This window comes from Onychomys torridus, chromosome 2 (assembly GCF_903995425.1).
Source record: "Onychomys torridus chromosome 2, mOncTor1.1, whole genome shotgun sequence".
NCBI classification, from domain to species: domain Eukaryota; kingdom Metazoa; phylum Chordata; class Mammalia; order Rodentia; family Cricetidae; genus Onychomys; species Onychomys torridus.
The window spans coordinates 73,524,338-73,543,458 of NC_050444.1; the positions used below are offsets into that span (position 1 = coordinate 73,524,338).

A 19,121-nucleotide genomic window follows, 5' to 3' on the forward strand; every position below is an offset into this window, starting at 1 on the left:
TGGAAAGAGTAAATCTCCCTTGTATGCATGGAAATTTGGACCTTTCCATAGACATTATCCATCATCATCATCATCATCTCTCTCTCTCTCTCTCTCCCTCTCTGTCTCTCTCTCTCTCTCTCTCTCTCTCTCTCTCTCTCATATCTATCAATCATCTACCTATATCTATTAATCATCTATCATCTTGTCATCTCTTATTTTCACTTTCTAGTGCTTTCTTTATCTACCTCTCTATTTCTTTCCCACCTACCTGTGTTCTTCTCCCTGCCTTTGCCTAAGGACCGGTTCAGCTCTCCTTGGATGCCAGCAGGCTCGTTCCTGGTTGCTGTGGTAAGCCTTCTTCCTGCTCAGGCTCTAGAAGACCTGCAGACATTCTTTCCACTTCTACTCCATCCTTTGCATTTCCTGTTTTCCCATTGGTTAAGAAACCCGCACAGGGTGATACAAAAGCTGTGTAGGTCCATGTTACAAGGGTAAATATTGTGACATGTCCAGAGAAGCAAAACACACATTCTGAAAATTTGTGTGCAGAGATAAGAACACTGTAATGTTTCAGGGGCCACTTCCCTACTCCCAACCAGGTACAAAAATAGCCCCCACTTCAAATACCCATAGAGATCTCAGCTTTGATAGAAAAATGACATGATTTAACCTTGTCAGTTACAGGGTTTCCGTGTGATTCTCTCACTCATAAAAATAAATATGACCTTCCATTTGGTAAAGGCCATTTTGTTTCAGCAAAATAAAATTGCTTTCATAAACTTATTCCACTGTGCCTTGGGTCATCCCTTGATAGCAAAATGAAGGCATAGATAGCCATCTTTAATTTTGTTAGGCAAACCTAGCCACAGAGTTGGCACACACAATGGTCTAGGCTTGCATTATCAGTTTCAAGGTGGTGCGGAATAGTGTCTCAGAACCCAGAGGCTGAAGGACTGGTTCCATCCATTGCCTCCTAACACAGGCTGCCTTTTAGTCTTCCAGTGTTTCTAAGCAACTGCAAGCCTATGAAAATCATCTCACAAGAAACTTTTGATTAGAAGAGGGGAAAAAAGTCTTTTAAGAATCTTAAATTTTTTCAAAGGCATTTAAACTATCCCTGATTAGGAAGCCAAGGTCCAAGAGAGGTTAAATGCCAAAGTCATACAGATATGGAGAGGCAGAACTGGGAGTGAGTCCAGAACTTTTTGTTCACTTTGCAAAAAGTGTAGCAGTTGCTATTTTTAGAAGAAATAACAATAATGTCTAATGGTCAGTGGAATGTATCAAACTGTCAAACTCCGGTAAAGCATAGGAGCCCAACTTGAATCCAGGCCTATGTGGGTAAGACTGATTAAGACCACGTTTTGTGTGGTGTATGTGTGTTCACACATGCTACCCACCATGTCCCAGAGTGAAGGAACTTTACTGCTTGTGCTTTTCATTTCCTCCATATCCCCAGCACACAGAGGTGCAGCCTTTGAGTAGCAAAGGGGAAGAAACTCTAGAAGCAACTCATCTTATTTTAGGCCTGGTGAAACTCACTCCCTGAGTCTTCTACTTACTGCTAGAAGCTCTCGTTGCCAGGAAGGGCTTGAGAAGAGCAGGCAAGAAAGGTTGGCAACTCCAGGAACAACCAGTTCTGCTCCTGTGGTTAATACCCCATACAGCCTTAATCTTCACAGTTTTATTTCTCTAGGATCTGATGGAGATACAAGACACCAACAGTTCTGAGAAGGCATTCCGATGTGTAAAGAAAATGTTGAATAGAGTCTTCGGGACGAAGAAGTCGGTGTTCCAGTTCCTGGGTCACAGGCTTTGAATGGATCTAAGGACTCACTATGAAGGCTGTCCATCACAGTTTGTAGTTACTTCCTGGGAAGAGCACGTGGTTAGAGCCTCCAAATCCTCTAACTGATGCTCAACATATTTGAGAGGCATTTTTGAGCTTAGTTTGAAAGTTAACTGAAGTCCGTTGATAGGAATAAGAAAACTCTGATGGCTCATGATCACAAGATCCAAACGAACCCCCCACATTTTATTCTGTTCCCTTATCTCAGACTTTCTTTAGAACAATGTTTGGAGTGTGTATAAATGAGTAACTGTTCACAACAGGCCTAATGGCACTGTGAGTGGGAATTAAAATTAGTCTCTGTTCTGTGAGGCTTGAGGGCCTTTGACAGGCTTTGTCTCAAATAGACTAATTCTAGTGTGTCTCACCTACATATTTCAGAGTCTCTACATGAGGATAATGATAAAGTATTAGAAATGGTGGCAATGATTTTGAGACATTCTGAGTGAAATTAATCACATGGATTGGTATACTTAAAGTGGTTACAATAACAAACTTTGCTAAATGTGTTTATTCCAACTTAAAAAATGGAGTGTATAAGAAGTTGTTGAATTATGTACTTTAAATGGTTTAATTATATGGTATGTCAATTATGTATTAATAAAGCTGCTTTAGGAAAATATATACGAAACCTTAGAAACTAGTCCCAAACACCATTTTATAGCCAAAGAAAGCAAGACCCAGATGGGGTGGGACTCCACAAGGTTGTATATATATTGCCTGTCAAAAAATACTTCATTGTAATTTGATGTCGTGTATATATTTTGCCAAAAGAAGAAAAAAAATATTTCATTTTGTATTTTGCCATAGAGATAGGTGGAAACTTATGCATCTTGATAAATCTGAGTGAATAAAATTATAAAATGTGACTGACTTATTCCTGTTTTCTTGATACTCTGACAGCTAAAGATGTCTTGAACGGGAAACAGCTGAATAATTCATTTTCTAATAATGAGCTGTGAAACAAGTTGAAATCTAAGACCAAGGAGATAAATCACAGTTCCCAAAGGAAAAAGGAAAACATACCGTAATTCACCCCTCATTTGGGCTTTTCACCAAGAACCCTGGGGGATTCGGCCTTAAGTCCATTGCCAGGTGGAAGGCACTAGACCTGAAAAGGTGTGGACTACCAAGAGGTCAACCCCAGCCAGTGAGCAGCTCAGTTCTCATAAACTAAATAGTGAACGGGCTAAGTGAAGAATTGGGAAAACATCCTCAGTAATTCTAGTTAACAGCATTCATGTGGATAAATAAAATGGAAATGTAAGGATTTCATTTCTCTTTCGGTTTTATTTTTAAAATGTATGTGTACCTGTTCATGTTAGCATCTGTGTGTGTGTGTGTGTGTGTGTGTGTGTGTGTGTGTGTGTGTGTGTGTGTGTGTAGTGATTGTGGAGCCCAGAAGAGGGCATCAATCTGACCCCTTGGAGCTGCAGTTACAAGCAGCTATGAGCTGCTAAAGCAGGTGCTGGGAACCAAACTCGAGACCTCTGAGGAAGCAAGAAGAGTTCTTAACCACTGAGCCATCTGTCCAGCACCCTGTTTTTTGCTTTGTTTTTTCTTTTTAACACTGGAGGCCAAACCCAAGGCCATGAGCATTCTAGGCAAGTGGTGTACCACTGCAGGGCACCGCAGCTCTAAAGCAGAAAGTATAACTAAGATTCCCAAGTTCTTTGACTAGCCCACAAACTCTCAAAAGTATTGTTACAGCACACTTAAGTGCTAAAGTCATTTGAAAAGGAACTTATTATTTTAAAAGAAGTTGTGCTGCCAAAAGTTGACCAAGTCATTTCTTTTCTTTAAAATAAGAGTAATTCCAGTGTTACTTTCATAAAATGGAATCACACTCTCCTGGGAATTGCAGACATTGGTTCATAAACACAGCAGATTTCAAGTGTATGTTTATATCCACTTCTCTGAAGCCAAATAAAATTCCATTCAAGGGTTGCTAAGAGTCTACTGAAAACTGTAAGAGTAAAAACAGCAGGGTAGCAGGGTAGGATAAACAAAAGTTGATAGATCATCACATTTCATAAGATACAAAATAAATGTAGCAGCAGGAGAGAAGCCTCAGCATTTCAGAGTATTGGCTGCTCTGCCAGGGTTCTGTTTCAGCACCCGTGTCTGGTGGCTCATAGCTGCCTACTACTCCAGCTTCAGGGCATCCCATACCCTCTTCTGGCTTCCAGGAACACACACATACACACATACTCACAAAAAGATAGATAGACGTGATTTGCATTTGCATGTGTGTTCAATGTACATATGTGTGCATGCTCTATGTGTACAGGTTCCTGTGAAGGGTAGAGGACAATCTTGGCTGCCATTCCTCAAGTGCCACTCACCTTGTCTTTTGAATTAAGGTGTCTCATTGGCTTGGCACTGGCTAAATAGGTTAGGCTACTTGGCCAGTGAGCCCCAGAGATCTGCTGGCTCTGCCTCCCCAGCACCGAGATTACAAACACACTATTGTGCCTGGTTTAAAAAAAAAATGGGTTGGTGGGGAGGATCTTGGTCCTGCCTCAACTTGATATGCCATGTTTTGTTGACTCCCATAAGAGGCCTGCCCCTTTCTGAATGGGGAAGGAAGAGATGGGTGGGGTAGACAGGAGGTGGTGGGAGGGAACAGGAGACGAGGAGGGACGGGAAACTGTGGTTAGTATGTAAAATAAATGAAAAAAATAATTAAAAAACTGGGTTTTGGAAAATTGAACTCAAGTCCTCAAGCTTGAAGGCAAGCAGATTGACAGTGGAGTGAGCACCCCAACCCACGGGTTTCTCCATGGCTTAGCAAACTCAAGGATCTTCCAAAGGTCCAGAGCTGACATATAAATAGCCTATGAACTGAAGTCACTGACATTTGCCCGTGGAAGAGCTTCAAGACTTCAAAAGAGCTTCCCATCACTAGACGACTCTGAGGTTGCAGTGCACAGATGGTATCAGTAAGGCAGTGACATTTGTGTACCTGACCTCATGCACACTGGCCCTGTCATTGTTTCTTGTCTGACACTTTCAAAAATCACTCTCGGTCCCAATGATGCAAAGTCTAACGATGAGTTTTCAAAGGGATTCAGCTCAGCTTTTGTTGTTGGGCTGCTGGTGGCTCTTACAATCTGGAAGCTTCGCATCCAGGTGTGTGTGTGTGTGTGTGTGTGTGTGTGTGTGTGTGTGTGTGATCTCATAATTTTATTTTACCCATTATGTGTTTCCTCCTCATGAATATCAGACTTCCTAGATTTAGTCTCGAATTTTTCTGTCATTGTTTTATTTTCTATTTCTTTGTCTCCTTGTCCACTCTTCTCTCAAGGGGCTTCTCAGTGTACTCTCCATATTTCCTGTTGCATTTCCAATTCCAATCTGCAGGAACGAGTTAACAGATAAGGTTTAATGTGCAATCTCTAGATTTTGACTTCTGCCATATTCCTTATGCTGCTAACAAATTGTGTGGCAAGTCAGAGAATGACCTAAGCCTGTGAGCATGAGAGAGGGGAAGAGGGAGAGGGGGGGAGAGGGGGAGAGGGAGATGGGGGGGGGTTCTGTTCTCATCAAAAGGCAAATAGGTAAACATAAATCACTTAGTATTCACATTAGTCTCTTTCGCCATGGTGACCAAATTTCCTGAGATAGACAACTTGAAAAAAATAAAGGTTTATTTGGGCCCATGGTTTCAAAGGGCTCAGTTAATCATGGCAGACGATGTGTCACACCTTGGAAGTTCAGGATTCGGCAAGTGTTACAAGAAATGGTCATATGAAAGCACCTTAGAGAAGGAAGGAAGCGTTCATTTTGGCTCACAGTTCAAGGGGACGGCCCATCCTGTCAAGAGATGCCCTGCTGACAGAAGCTTGAGGCAGCTTGTCACCTTGCACCCACACTTACAAAGCAGGGAGTGCTGACTGCTGGGTCTCGCTCCTTTCTACTTTTCGTTAGTCCCAGCCACCACGTGATGCTTCACTCTTATGGTGGAGCCTCTCACCTCAGTTAGCCTAATCTAGAAACTTCCTCATGGACATTACCAGAAGTTTGTTTCCATGGTAATTCTAAAGCCCATCAAGTTGACAATCAAGACTAACTATCATATCCCTGAAGACCAGCCCCCAAAGCCCTACTTCCTCTATGTAGGCTCTACCTCCTAAAGTTTCCATAACTTTCCAGAATTGCAACATGAGCTGGGGACAAAGCATTCAAAATATGAACTTATCAGGGGACATTTCATATTTAGATCATAATGGTGCTTGCGACCCTTAATACAATCTGTGGTTTTACATCTTTTTTGAGAGCTTGGAATTCTTAAGGGCCTCACTATGTTTTCTTACCTCCTGGAAAAGAGTTTTAATCTAGGACTTCGTGTATTAACTTAATTCCCCTCTAATTTTTTTTGTTTTGTTTTGTTTTTTGAGACAGGGTTTCTCTGTGTAGCTTTGCGCCTTTCCTGGATCTCGCTCTGTAGACCAGGCTGGCCTCGAACTCACAGAGATCCACCTGGCTCTGCCTCCTGAGTGCTGGGATTAAAGATGTAAGCCACTACCATCTGGCAATTCCCCTCTATTTAATTTCTCTCTCACTTTTTAATGTTGTGGACATACCTTAAACATTTGGTGATACTTGATTCATGGTTAATGATGGGGAGCTAAAAGGTGATGGAATCTGTGTTTGCGTGGATAGGGCTTGTTGAATGGTGATCTCTGCTGTTAGTTAAGCTGCTTTTCTTCATAGCAGGTGCCGAGATGGTCTGGCCTCTGCATCTATGTGGTCCATCCCCAATGACTCAGTCAATAGAGGGTTAAATATAGTGGGAGAAAAAACTGTGTCTGTAGTAAACACATACAAATTTATCTTATTCCCTAAGCAAAACTTACAGCACTGTCTAGATAGCATTTAGCTTGTGTGGGTATTATAAATAATGTGGAAATGGTTTTAAATAGATAGGAGGAAGTGTAGGATAGATGCCAGCACTACAGTATTTCCTATGGGAGACTCCAGCATTTCAAGACATTGCTCTCTGCAGGGGCTGCTTGGAGCCAATTTCCTGCACGTACCAAGCACAACTGGATATGTAATACCTTCTCCTGGAAACAGTTTCTCCAGAGAAGAATCCTTCCCTTTTCTCCTTGAAAGGTACTTTCAGGGCTACTGAATTCCTGTAACTGGAGTATTTCCAGGGTTTCAAAAGTCTGGTGACGTGTGTGTGAGCCTCCTATTCTCAGAACAGTCAATATTGGGGTGGTCCTCATTCCCAGATGTCTGCCCCTACGCCTATGGGGTAGGCCTCCTCTGTCTTCACCCTAGCAACCTTTTCCACCATCTTCCAGCCCAGAGACTGTCCGCTCCATGCTCTGGTACAGACTTACCGAATTCTGTTTCTCTACCACAGGCACTCAACCTTGTCAGGCAAGTCCTAGAGCAAGATGCAGTCTCTTCACCCTCTGCTCTCTTCAAATGAGCCCCTGTCCCCATAAGTGACTCTGTAGCCATGTCCAAGAAGCAAAAAAGTGGAAAACTTGTAAATATGAGATTACTGAATTCACACAGGGCTGAAAATTCTTGTTCCTGATTTGGAGTTTTCTGTCTACCTTACTCATGCTGCCTTCTCCAGCCATGTTCACAGGACTCTAAAACACAAAGTAAAAAACTTTTTCTTATTTAGATACAGAATCAAAGTAGAAAGTTACATAAAATGTTTCTTGTTTCCCAACACACACACACACACACACACACACACACACACACACACATACACCATCCAAATGGATGTGTGTCTAGATGAATGAATAGAATTCATATATAAATTTTAATTGATTATGTTGGTTATATGAACTATGTACTATTATTTTTTTTAATTGTTTATCTATTATTGGTGTTTTGCCTGTATGTATGTCTGTGTGAAGGTGTTGGATCCTGGAGTTACAGACAGTTGTGAGTTGTGGATGCTGGGAATTGAACCCAGGTCCTCTGGAAGAGCAGTCAGTGCTCTTAACTGCTGAGCCATCTCTCCAGCCCAGTCCATTATTTTTTCATTGTATATTGTCATAAATATCACAAAGGCTAGCATATTCATACATTATTGTGTTGGAACATACATTACTTGTCTGGAACAAGGCATACTAATTTATACTTGTCATCTGTAGCCCCTTTATCACTTATGGCTAACAGTGCTCGGTTAGCATGCTTCCACATTTTTGACCACCTGCTAGGCAAGAGTTGCACACACTGCACAGCAGCAGTGTCCCTTCAGAGCAAGAAGAGATAGCCAGAAACACAAGGATTGTTTGCACAACCCCCACTCCAACAAGCCTCCCTGCCCCTTGTTTGCACAGAGCCTAAGTGCTCTAGACTTTTCCAGCCAGGATACTTTGAGGACACAGAACCGACAATGAAAGGTTCTATAATAATGTTAATATAAACATCATTAGCCATTAATTACTTGAGTTGCTTTAGATGAAAGCTCCACAAAGAGACCAGAGTGTCAAACAGTGATTATAAAAACCCAAGCTTTTTTTTCACTTGCCTTGTGATTAAAAACAGAAAGCTCTTTATATACACACTATTAACTCTTTATAAGTAATTAAGATGGTCTGGTTTCCCTTGAGACCTGATGATCACACTGAAGAGTCACACCCTTGTCTGTCTGCTCCAGAGGCCCAGGCCTTTGTCCTGGTGCTGTGACAGGATCTGCATGTGAGGCCAATCTCAGACTTGAGTGATGAGGGTCACCAGCAGGGCATTTTGGAGGGTGCCAACTGCCAACTTCCATCACGTGGGTCTGGAATAGACTTAGGAGCATTAGTATCAGGCCAGGCTGCCCGTCTTCCCATGAGGCATCTTAGCCAACCTGCAACAAACACTGCCTGATCTAGCTACTGAGGACTGAATAATTGGCAGAGACTTAAATGCCTGCTGACTTGCACTGGGTGCCCCCATCCAAATTTTAAGTCTTTCATTAGAACACAGAGCATCCTTTTTAAAGGCTCAGATCCCATGATAATGAAGACTCTTCCTAGAACACCAGGAAGGCTGGATCCTCATCCAATTGCTTTTAAAGAGGGTAGTACATTCTGGGGGAAATTAGAAGAAAAGGAATGAGTGAGATTCAACTCCCTTTTCAAGGGATTCTGACAACACATCTAAAAATATTCCCTGTCCAGAGAGCTATGGGTGTACCTTCTTGGTGACTACAGGAAGAGATTCTTGAAAACTTGGACTTTGGGGTGTGTGGTTCCCAGTGACCTAAGTCAGTCACAGCCCCAGGAGGCTCTGTAAGATTGTGGTGGTATGGTTTTTCTGGGCCAGGGGAGAGGTCTGCTATGGTTTCGATGCATTTATAAGCCCTTATTGAGACAGAGATAGCAGGTGACAAGAAGGGAAGCAACAGTTCAGTGAGAGAGAGAGAGAGAGAGAGAGAGAGAGAGAGAGAGAGAGAGAGAATCATTTAGGAAGCTGGATCAGCCTGCATGGAAATGTAATTGTAACTCTCAGCAGGCTTAGAGTTAGTCAGAAAGAGCCTTCATTCATTCATTTTTATTTATTTATTCTTTTACAGTGCCTCTACTAAGTGTCAGGCTATGGGTAAGATTTGGATTCTATCCCTAATCAATTGAAATTAAGGAGAGAGAAGGGTGGTGGGTTCAGGGAACACAGGGCAGAGAATGAAGATAAGGAACTGCATTGCAGTGTGGTAATTATTAATATGGCAATTGGCGCCAACATCAAAATTCAGATGGAGAAGAATGCATCTGGGACTGGTGTAGGGGAGAGTTGGAGTAATGAAAGGCTTCCAAAGACAAGAGTCTCAGCTGCGTCCTAGACTATGGGGAAGAGGTTGTTAGGTAGACCGAGAAGTAGGCCGGAAGACAGAAGTAGGCCGGAAGACAGAAGTAGGCCGGAAGACAGAAGAGCCCTACAGTCAGAGACGGGCAACTAAATCCTGGGGACGTAGACAGCATGGTGAAGAATGGGGAAGATGGTTCAGTGGGTAAGAGCATTTGCTCTGCAAGAGTTAAGGACCTGAGTTCATATCCCACAGCACCACATAGAAAGCCACAAGCTTTGTATCTCTGTTGTGCCAACACTGGGACTCAGAGACAGTGGGTCCAAAGAGCCCCTTGGTTAGCCAGCCTTGCCAAAACAGCAAGGTTCCAGGTCAGTGAGAGCCTGTCTCAAGGCAGTAAGGCAGACAACTGGTGTCTTAATCTGGCTTTCCCATATATATAGGCACATGAACCCACACATTCATGTACATGCAACACACACACACACACACACACACACACACACACACACACACACACCCACAATATAAAAAGAAGAAGTTGAAACAAACTGAGCATGGTGGTGCATGCCTTTAATTCCAGTACTCAGGAGGCAGAGGCAGGCAAACCTGTGTGAGCTCAAGGACAGTCTGTTTTACATAGCAAGTTCCAGGCTAGTCAGGGGCTATAGAGTGAGGCACTGTCTCACCTTCCCTCACCCCAAAAAAAGAAAACATAAATTAAAACAGTATGGTGCATCATGGTACCATAAGAAGGTATGCCTGAGTAGTTGGGGACATGGAGAATGGCCCAACAAAAGTAACACCAGAGAGTAATAAAGGGTAAGATTGACATGGACTGTATCAACAGGCAATGTGTCCAGTAGCTCTAGCTAGAACTTGGAGCCCCTGGCCCAAACTGTGGCTACCAACATTTACCTATTCATCCAGGACTATGGACCAAGGAAGTCTACCAAGAACAGAGAGCATGGCACATCAACAGCCTGACATTGTCAATATGCAATAGAGTATGGACAGGCCCAGGTCAAGTCCAAACCTTTGAAGCATCTATCTGGGCTCTGCTTCCACATCACTGTTTGATTGATACTCACCAGGTATGGTTACGAAGTCACCACACAATACCTCTCTCCAGCTTATCTTTCTGCACTCTGCCTTCAGTGACATCAAAATAGCTGCCATGTCATCTTGTCATCTGGGCACCCTGTGTTTTACTCTGCACATCTGCTCAGCCAGTCTAATGGCCTCAACCAAAAAGGGAAATTAGATCATTGTGGTGTGAGTCGTTTGAGTAAGAAGCTCCTGGCTTAGAGGGATAGATGTTTAATTTGTAAGTGCTCATATGTCATTAGTGGGATAATCTTTTTACAGAAGTTTGCTGAAGACCGGTGCCAAATTCAGGAATCCATAGTTGGTGAAGGAGGAGGATTTGTTAATGGTAGTTTCTGAAAACAAAGCATTTACCCCTTCTTAGTCCTCCAATATGAATCTCATTTCCATGAGTCTCCTGTGTTACCAACAGTGATTCGGTGTTCTCCCCAGGAGATCTTCAGTAGCTTGTGGCGTACTCAGGCAAGCATCACATCCTTTGTGTGTGTGTGTGTTGGACAGGACCTTGCTGTGTTTGTCTGGCTGCCAGCAATCCTCTTGCCTCAGCCTCTCAAGAACTGGGATTATAGACATTCATCACCATGCCCAGCTTCCATTATCTTTCTGATTCTCTTTGCTCACATCTCTTGAGCAGCTTTGATGTGTTGCTGGTGGGTGTAAATTTTCTCCCCAACTTCAATTTGTTAAAAGCATTCACTCTCATATTCTGTACATTTTGTTTCAATATTTATCATTTCCCAATGTCTAAAGTGCACAGGACAATTGATGGTCCCTGAAAGTCGGTCTGAGTCACAGTGGGGATTTAGTGTTTCAGGAATTCTATCAGAGATAATAGATCATGAGGAAATCTTCAGGGGGCAAGAGCCTTGCAAATCAACCCTGACAGAAGAGAGCCCTTGAACTCCTTCACTTCTGTAAAGTTCCACTTCAGTCTGTCTCTTTTGCTTTAATGGAGTAAAAGATAGACTCTGGGTCAAGAAGACAGATGATCTCATGGACCTCAGCCTTTTAATTTATAAACAAGAATTCCATTGAGATGACGTCTACCGTCTGTCCAGCTGGATAGCTCGACAGCTGCAGCAAACTGAGGAACTGTGACAGTCAAAACTCATGGGGCCAGGCAGGGTGCTGTGCACCTTTAATACCAGCACTTGGGAGGCAGAGACCGGTGTGTCTCCATGAGTTCAAGGCCAACCTGGTCTACATAGTGAGTTCTAGAGTTCCAGGACATCCAGAGCTACAAAGAGAGACCTTATCTCAAAACAAACAAACAAACAAACAAAAAAACACAGAACAAAACAAACAAACAGCTTCATGGGCTAAGTATTCTGCTAGAATCATAATACCTGTGACATCATTTAATGCAGGCAAAGATCCTATGAGTAACCTCATTTCATAGGTAAGGAAGATGACTCTTGCAGATAGTACATACTTATCTAAATGTCTTAGTTGCTTTTCCTATGGCTGTGATAAAATCCCGACAAAAGCAGCTGAAGGGACAGGACTTATTCAGACTCGGTTCCAGAGTCACTGGAACCTCCACTGATGAAAAGACCGGGACAACAGACGTTTGCAGGAGCTGGCCACAGCCAGGAAGCACACAATAATGTTGGTATACAGCTCAATGGCTCCTCTAAAAAATATTTATTTGTATTTGATGTGTGTGAGTGTTTTGCCTGCATATACATATGTGTACTGCATGCATACCATGCCTTCAGAGGCCAGAAGGCATGGAAACCCCTGGGAGTGGAGTTACAAACTGTTGTGAGCTATTGTGTGGTTGCTAGGATCCAAATCTAGGTCTTTCCCTATAGCATCAAGTGCTATTAACCTCTGAGCTGTCTTTCTAGCCCCATTTTCCTTTTCCTCTTTTTGTAAAGTTCTTTCATAGGGAATATGCCACCCACAGTGAACAGGTTCTCCTACTTTAGTGAAATAATTATGATAATCTCCCACAGGAATGACCAGTGAGGCCCACCTTCCAGGTGAGTCTAGATCTCATCAATTGGATAATTGAGACTAACCATCATGGTAAGGTCATAGAGTTATTAACCATAAGAGTCAGAGTACAAATTCAAATATTGATCACTATGTCATTAATTCCCAACAGTTGACTTCGATCCCCACTACCAGTAGATATTTGGTATTAACTATTTATATTAGATATCTTGAGATATTTGGGGTTGTCATCCCTGTGGGATTGCTACTGTCAGCTACTGGGTAGAATTCTTCATGTAAAAGAGAAGGAAATGAGTGAAATATGAAAAAAGACCTTGTTGTTTAGTTGTGAAAAGTCCTCCTTGTACTTGTGTTTGAATGTTGGGTCCCAGCTGGAGATGCTGTCGTAGGCAGCTGTGGACTCTATAAGAGGCTCTACAAGGTGGGACTTCACTGAATAAACTGATTTCTGAGCAGCAGGATTTATGAGTTACACACTTCTCAGTTCTCTATGCTTCCTGACTATTTTGATATTACAAGCAGCCTAACACTGCCATGTCTTCCCAGCCATGATGGCCTGCAACCCCACAAACCATGAGACAAAATAAACCCTTTCTGTGTGAAGTTGCTTTTTTAAAATACTGAGTTTTATTTTTATTTAAGTGTATGTATGAATGTTCCATATCTGGGTGCCCATGGAGGGCACTCCTTTAGGTCTGGAGTTACAGGTAGTTGTGAGCCACCAGACATGGGAATCGGGTTGCTGGGAAAGCAGCAAATGTTCTTAACCACTGAACTATGTTGCAGCCCTTAAGTTGCTTCTTGTCAGGTGTTTGATCACAGAAACTAAAAAAGTAGCTAATCCAGGCCTCAAAATGATCCATTATGGTCATTTCACCTCAGAGATACGGAAGTCAGAGTCCAGAGAGCTTCGGTGACTTGCCGGAAATGAGTGTGGAGCACTCAACACTACCTAAAAAAAATCATTTAATGAGGAAATAAATCATCCTAGAGCAGTAGCCCCATCTTCCCACTGGATACACAGTATTCTTTGCAAACGCCTCTCAGTTACTGTACGTAACCAATAGCCACTGTCACCTGCCTGCCTTCCTGATGCAAAGCCCCGACATTGTGCAGCTGTGAGGCAGGCAGTTGAGGTGGCAGGTCCCATCCTTCCTCAGCAGACGAATTGTCTAAACTGGGCATGTGGCTCTCATCCCTGTACGCCAGTGACTGGCTTAGGAAAGGATCCATTACATGGTACCATCCAGTGAGACCTGCAAGAGTAAGAGGCTTTGGGATGAGGTTGACCATCCAACTTTCCACTCCCAGGAGACTAGAGAGGCCACAGTGCCTGAAGCTGTCGAGGGTCACACCAGGGCTGCAGAGTAGAGAGACAGAGTGCTGAGTCTGTGGAAGTTCGGATCCTTTAGCCAGACTCGAAACTGTCTCTACCTCCTTCCTGTTTTCCTGGCAGATGGCATAGAAAACATCTACAAGATTGAAAGCATTGCTAATTGTTGTCTTTATTGTTTGTACCAGGACCTGTCCCAACCAGTATTACTGGCAGCTGCCTCGTAATGAAATGACTTCAAGGATGTCTTCTTGTTCCATTTGATTTTTAAGATCAGTTCAGAGACAGGCGTGGTGGTGCACACCTGTAATTCAGCTTCTTAGGAGGCTGAAGCAGGAGGACCTTGACTTTAAGGGCAGGTTGGATTCTGTAACAAGACTGAGGCCAGCCCAGGCTGGATAGTAATACCCTGTCTCAAAAGAACAGCAGCAACAACAAAGTCTGTCCAGAAGTTACTTTGCATTCTTCTGTAAGAATTAATCACTCTCTACGTGCCGAGAATGATCCAGAGAAGACAGGTGTGGGGTGTGATAAACTACAAGGCTGTACAAACGATGATAATACCAGGGCAGGTATAGTTTTCATGAGCATCACATTTGCTAGGATTGAAGTAGCCACGCCGCCATCACTAGCTTTGTGACCTTGGGACACTTCAGCTTCTGTTTCCTCACTGGTAATATTGAGGTTATGTGAATACGAAATGAGTGAGCAAAAAGTACCTTCTACACACACACACACACACACACACACAAAATGTAAAGCCTTATTATATGTTTGTAATAATTCCACGTAAACCATTGTATTTCCTTTGCTCTCAGGTGGCCAGTTACCTATTTAAAATGGAAACTACCAGGGAGAAGTCATCCATCAGTCACAGATTTAGTGACAAACAGAAACACTTGACCTAGTACACAGAAGAGAGATTTATTAAAGCCTAGTTGAAAAGTCATAAAGTGGCCGAGAGAGTTAAGGTTATGCCTCCAGGAATAAGACTTAGGCACACTGCCGAGATGCCTGGGGGAGATACAGTGTCTGCACAGACAGGCAAAGTCACTAGTTCTATGGATGGACATAGGGTCTGGTGGTCCTCCCTAATGCCTTTGGTACCTCTAGGAATGTGTACCCCATGGCCACCATTGCCAGAGTGGGCTTTGTGGAACCCCTTCTTGGTGTCATTAACCTCCAAATCAATCCTAGTATCTATTGAATGGAGTCCTGTGTCTGGGTCTTAGCAGCAAGGGAAGCCTTTCTCATGGATTAACTGGGCCCAGGACATAGAGAATTCTCTGAGCTGGGTAAAGTGTATAAGTTAAATTAATGTCTGTATTTTTGTGTGGGTAGCTTTGTGGGAGGGGGAGTTTTGTTTTTATTTTTTTGTTTTTTCATTTTGTCTTTGTTGCAGGGTCTCACTCTGTAGTCCAGGCTGACCTTAGAACTCACTACGTAGCCCAGACTGGCATAAAACTCAGAGCAATACTCCTGCCTCGGCCACCTGGGTGCTGGAATGACAGGCGGAGACCTTGCATAGTTCTGTGTTTTGTTTTGTCTGGCTTTGGCACAGGTTCTCACTGTGTAGCCCAAGCTGGCCTTAAAACCAGCTTCCTCCTGCCTCAGCATCCCAAGTGTTAAAATCATAGGTGTGCACCACCACATCTAGTCTTGGATGACTATACTTTTAAAGAACAAAACTAATTATCATCCCAATGTTTTCAGGAAGAAGTAAGGGAGCAAAAAGCATTAGCAGAAGCAGTACTGTTTGCCTAGTTTTTCCAGCAAGAAACCCCACTGCTACCTGGTCTTCAGACCTCCAATGTCGACCTTCTCTGGTATCTCAATGGCTGTTCCCTCCTTCCCTGGTTAAGCCTGTGTCCTTTCTCACCTCAGCTGCTGACAGGGCCTCCTATTGATCTCCTCATCACAGCCAAAGGCATTCCTTGGTTCTTCCTTCTCTAGACCATGAGCATCTAAGGGACTTGCATCTGATTTCGGGGCTCACTGAGTGACTATCGTCTGGCTAGTGGCTTTGGGTTGGAGCGACAGCAGGGCAGGTAGCAGCTTGATTTGCCCTAACTCCATGTGTAGAGGTCAGAGGACAATCTATCTTTCTATTTTCCTTGAGGCAACGTCTCTTTTTTGGTCTTCTGTCAGGAATGCTGGTATAGCTGGCTAGTGAAGTTCCAGAGATCCTCCTATCTCAGCCTCCCATCTCTTCGCAGAAGTGGTGGGATGACAGGCACTTACAGCACACATCCAGCTTTTACATGGGTTCATGAGATTTGAACTTGGGTCCTCACATTTGCCCAGGAAACACTTCTACCCGCTAAGTGGAGTCTTTAGCCCTCGATTTTGTCTTTTAAAGCCTGAAACTAGACCTTTAGGAACTTCATAAATTTTAACAGCTGTCACCAAAATGCAACTCTCCTCATAATCAACCACAGATTTTGTCAGACTGAAAGAAAAATAATTATTTGAGTGGATTTGGGGATTAATTATCTGGTAGCCAAGAATTAAGTGCAAGATCAGGTCAAAATGAATCTCTTCATTTTAGTTCGTATCATTTTTTCATACCAAATAAAAATGGTACATTTTGTTGATAAAAGTTGAAGCTCATGCTTGAGGAATTGGATTGAGAGGTTGTATATATTTTTGTAAATTTAAATTGTAAAAAAAAAGAAGTGTAACTACTTTAAAAATAGAAGATAGAATACAGATATTAAGACAGACCAATCTGTTATATATAGATATTTAATAGCTTATTTATTTTTATTTTATTTGCATTGGTGTTTTGCCTGCACATATGTCTGTGTGAGGGCATCAGATCTTGAAATTATAGGCAATTGTGAGCTTCCATGTGGGTGCTGGGACTTGAACCCAGGTCTTCTGGAAGAGTAGTCAGTGTTCTTAACCACTGAGCCATTTCTCCAGACCCCTGTTATATATATACACACATGAACCAAACATTTGTTAGTGAAAGGTAGATTGTTTGCTTTGTGGAATCTAGTAAATTTTAATAATAAAACACTTGTTATTGAAAAAAATAGAGGGAGAAGGAGAAAGCAACCTGTTGACCAAAGCAAAGCATGACATTTTTTTTTTTTTCTTTTCTAAAAATGCTTCAAGGATTCCCTTGAGGCCAGGCAGGGGCAGAGTGTCAACCACACTCAGCAGAGGAATCTCAAGGCCAGGGTAGCAGCCTTGGAGAGCAATGCAAGACTAGAGGGCTATACAGGCATCAGAAGGCCCAGGCAGGTGATGGGCTGGTGTGGGAGTTGAGGTGAGGGTATGCTGACAGGCTCTAAGGATCACAGGTGCTCTAGGATAAGACTTGCCCCAGGTCCCCAGCTGTGCAGCAGGGGATGACACCATCTGCTAGGAGTTAGAGGACCAGAAGAGACACAGGCAGGTGTTGGGGGCCAGTAGCACAAGTCCCTCCCTCTAGTCCCTCTGCCATGGCAGGGACTGGATAGGACCCAGACATGCATGGTGTTTGCTCCTCCCCAACCACTATCAGTTTCAGGAAGGAGAGCCACCCCTGAGCTCAATGCCAGCTGCAGCTGGACATCGACTGAACACTTCCTCACTTGACCGGTGGTTGGTGGCTTGTGACATCCCATAGAGAGGGAAGACTGTAACAGCTGGGCTGCAGCCAGACAGGACACAGATGAGGGAAAAACTTTTAAAAAGATGCAGAAGCACAGAGAGAACACAGAGGCTCTTCTTGTCCCTCTCTGACTCTAGATTCAGTACCTACAACCTGGGGTTTAAGAGGAATGGGGGAGAAACTGAACTTCAGTAATGTGTTCTAAGGATTTCACATAATGCATGTCAGAATAGTTCTCTAATAATAGGACCTTGTGAAGGGCTAAAGAAAACTAATATTGATGGTTAAAGGAACTGAAATTCTTCATCTGCCCTGACTCCTTTCAAGGAACATCCGGAAGTCACAAACAAAGTTTGGGGGCGGGGAGTTTTATTCCACTTGGATTGACTCAGAGCACATTTGTAGTGGAAATCGGCCTTCAAAGGAGAATGCACTGTACCACGATAATGTCAAGGTTAATATTTCACAAGTAAGGCCAAAGTCATCTGAAATGGATGAATGTCATCTTTTACTGGACTTGTGTGGTCTTCCTAAGAAAACAGTTCTTGTTCAGATCTTTGCCTTCAGGCTGATCACGGGCGTAAAGGGATCAGTTAGTTCTAGCAGGCTGAAAGCTAACTAAAGCTTAGTGCTTACCCTCACCATGTCACAAGTGGGAAGTGCTGCTCTCCCTAGAGGGGTGTGAGCCTCACAGGAAGAGTCCAATAAGATGCTCAGATGTCAGCACCATCCACAGAGTCAGAATGGGAGAGAGTCAGGAGGCAAGGCCACATCCATCTGGACTGAAGTCTACCTCCTTCTGCCATACCAGCAGGAGAGACAGCCTGGGCCTCGGGTGCCTTCTCAGACCAGACTGCCTCTGGTCCCTTTCTCTGAAATTCTTCCCTGTAGGCTGACCCCAGACATTCACGTACACACATATACACATGTGTCTGCATGTAAACACACACACACACACACACACACACACACACACACACACACACACATATACACACAAACTATGAGCTGCTATTATCACCACTTTGCATTAACACCCAACTTCCATCTCAAAACCTGAACACGGTATTCCCCCAGGAAACAGGACAATACCAACAGGTTCCCTGGCCCTGCCCGTGCTGGTACAGGAAAAGAGGCTCTGTGAGCTGCCCCTACCAGAAAGACTCCCCAAATGATAGAGACAGTTCTAAAGGCATATGACAGTGACTTGCCTTCAAAGACATCTAGGTTCCAGGGTTCTTTATGACCTCCCCCAAAGACCACCCATATGTGGGAAGAGAGCGCATTCCCAGGGATTTCTAGGATGCAATTCTCGAGGAGCCCCATGGAAGAGGGGATATGTGGACATACTAGGCAAAGGGAGAAAATAGCAGCTCCCTAGTATTTAGATTATTCCCCTCCATCAGAGGCCATAGGCCTTCCCTCCCATGTCTGGCTACCTGCTGTTCCAGATGCAAGTCAAGATTCAGCCACTGGAGACACAAGTATGCCTGGAAGGCTGAAGGGTGACTGCTAGTAACCC

General features: G+C 43.4%; 1 long non-coding RNA gene across 3 annotated transcripts in view; it reads left to right on the forward strand.

Moving 5' to 3' along the window:
- LOC118577816 overlaps nt 1–3,053 on the forward strand; it is a 60,876-nt gene extending 57,823 nt beyond the window's left edge. For all 3 annotated transcript variants that reach the window (XR_004944223.1, XR_004944225.1, XR_004944224.1), the window contains one exon: nt 280–3,053. This is a non-coding gene — a long non-coding RNA (uncharacterized LOC118577816). The remainder of the gene's footprint in view (nt 1–279) is intronic.
- The last annotated feature ends 16,068 nt before the right edge of the window (nt 3,054–19,121 follow it).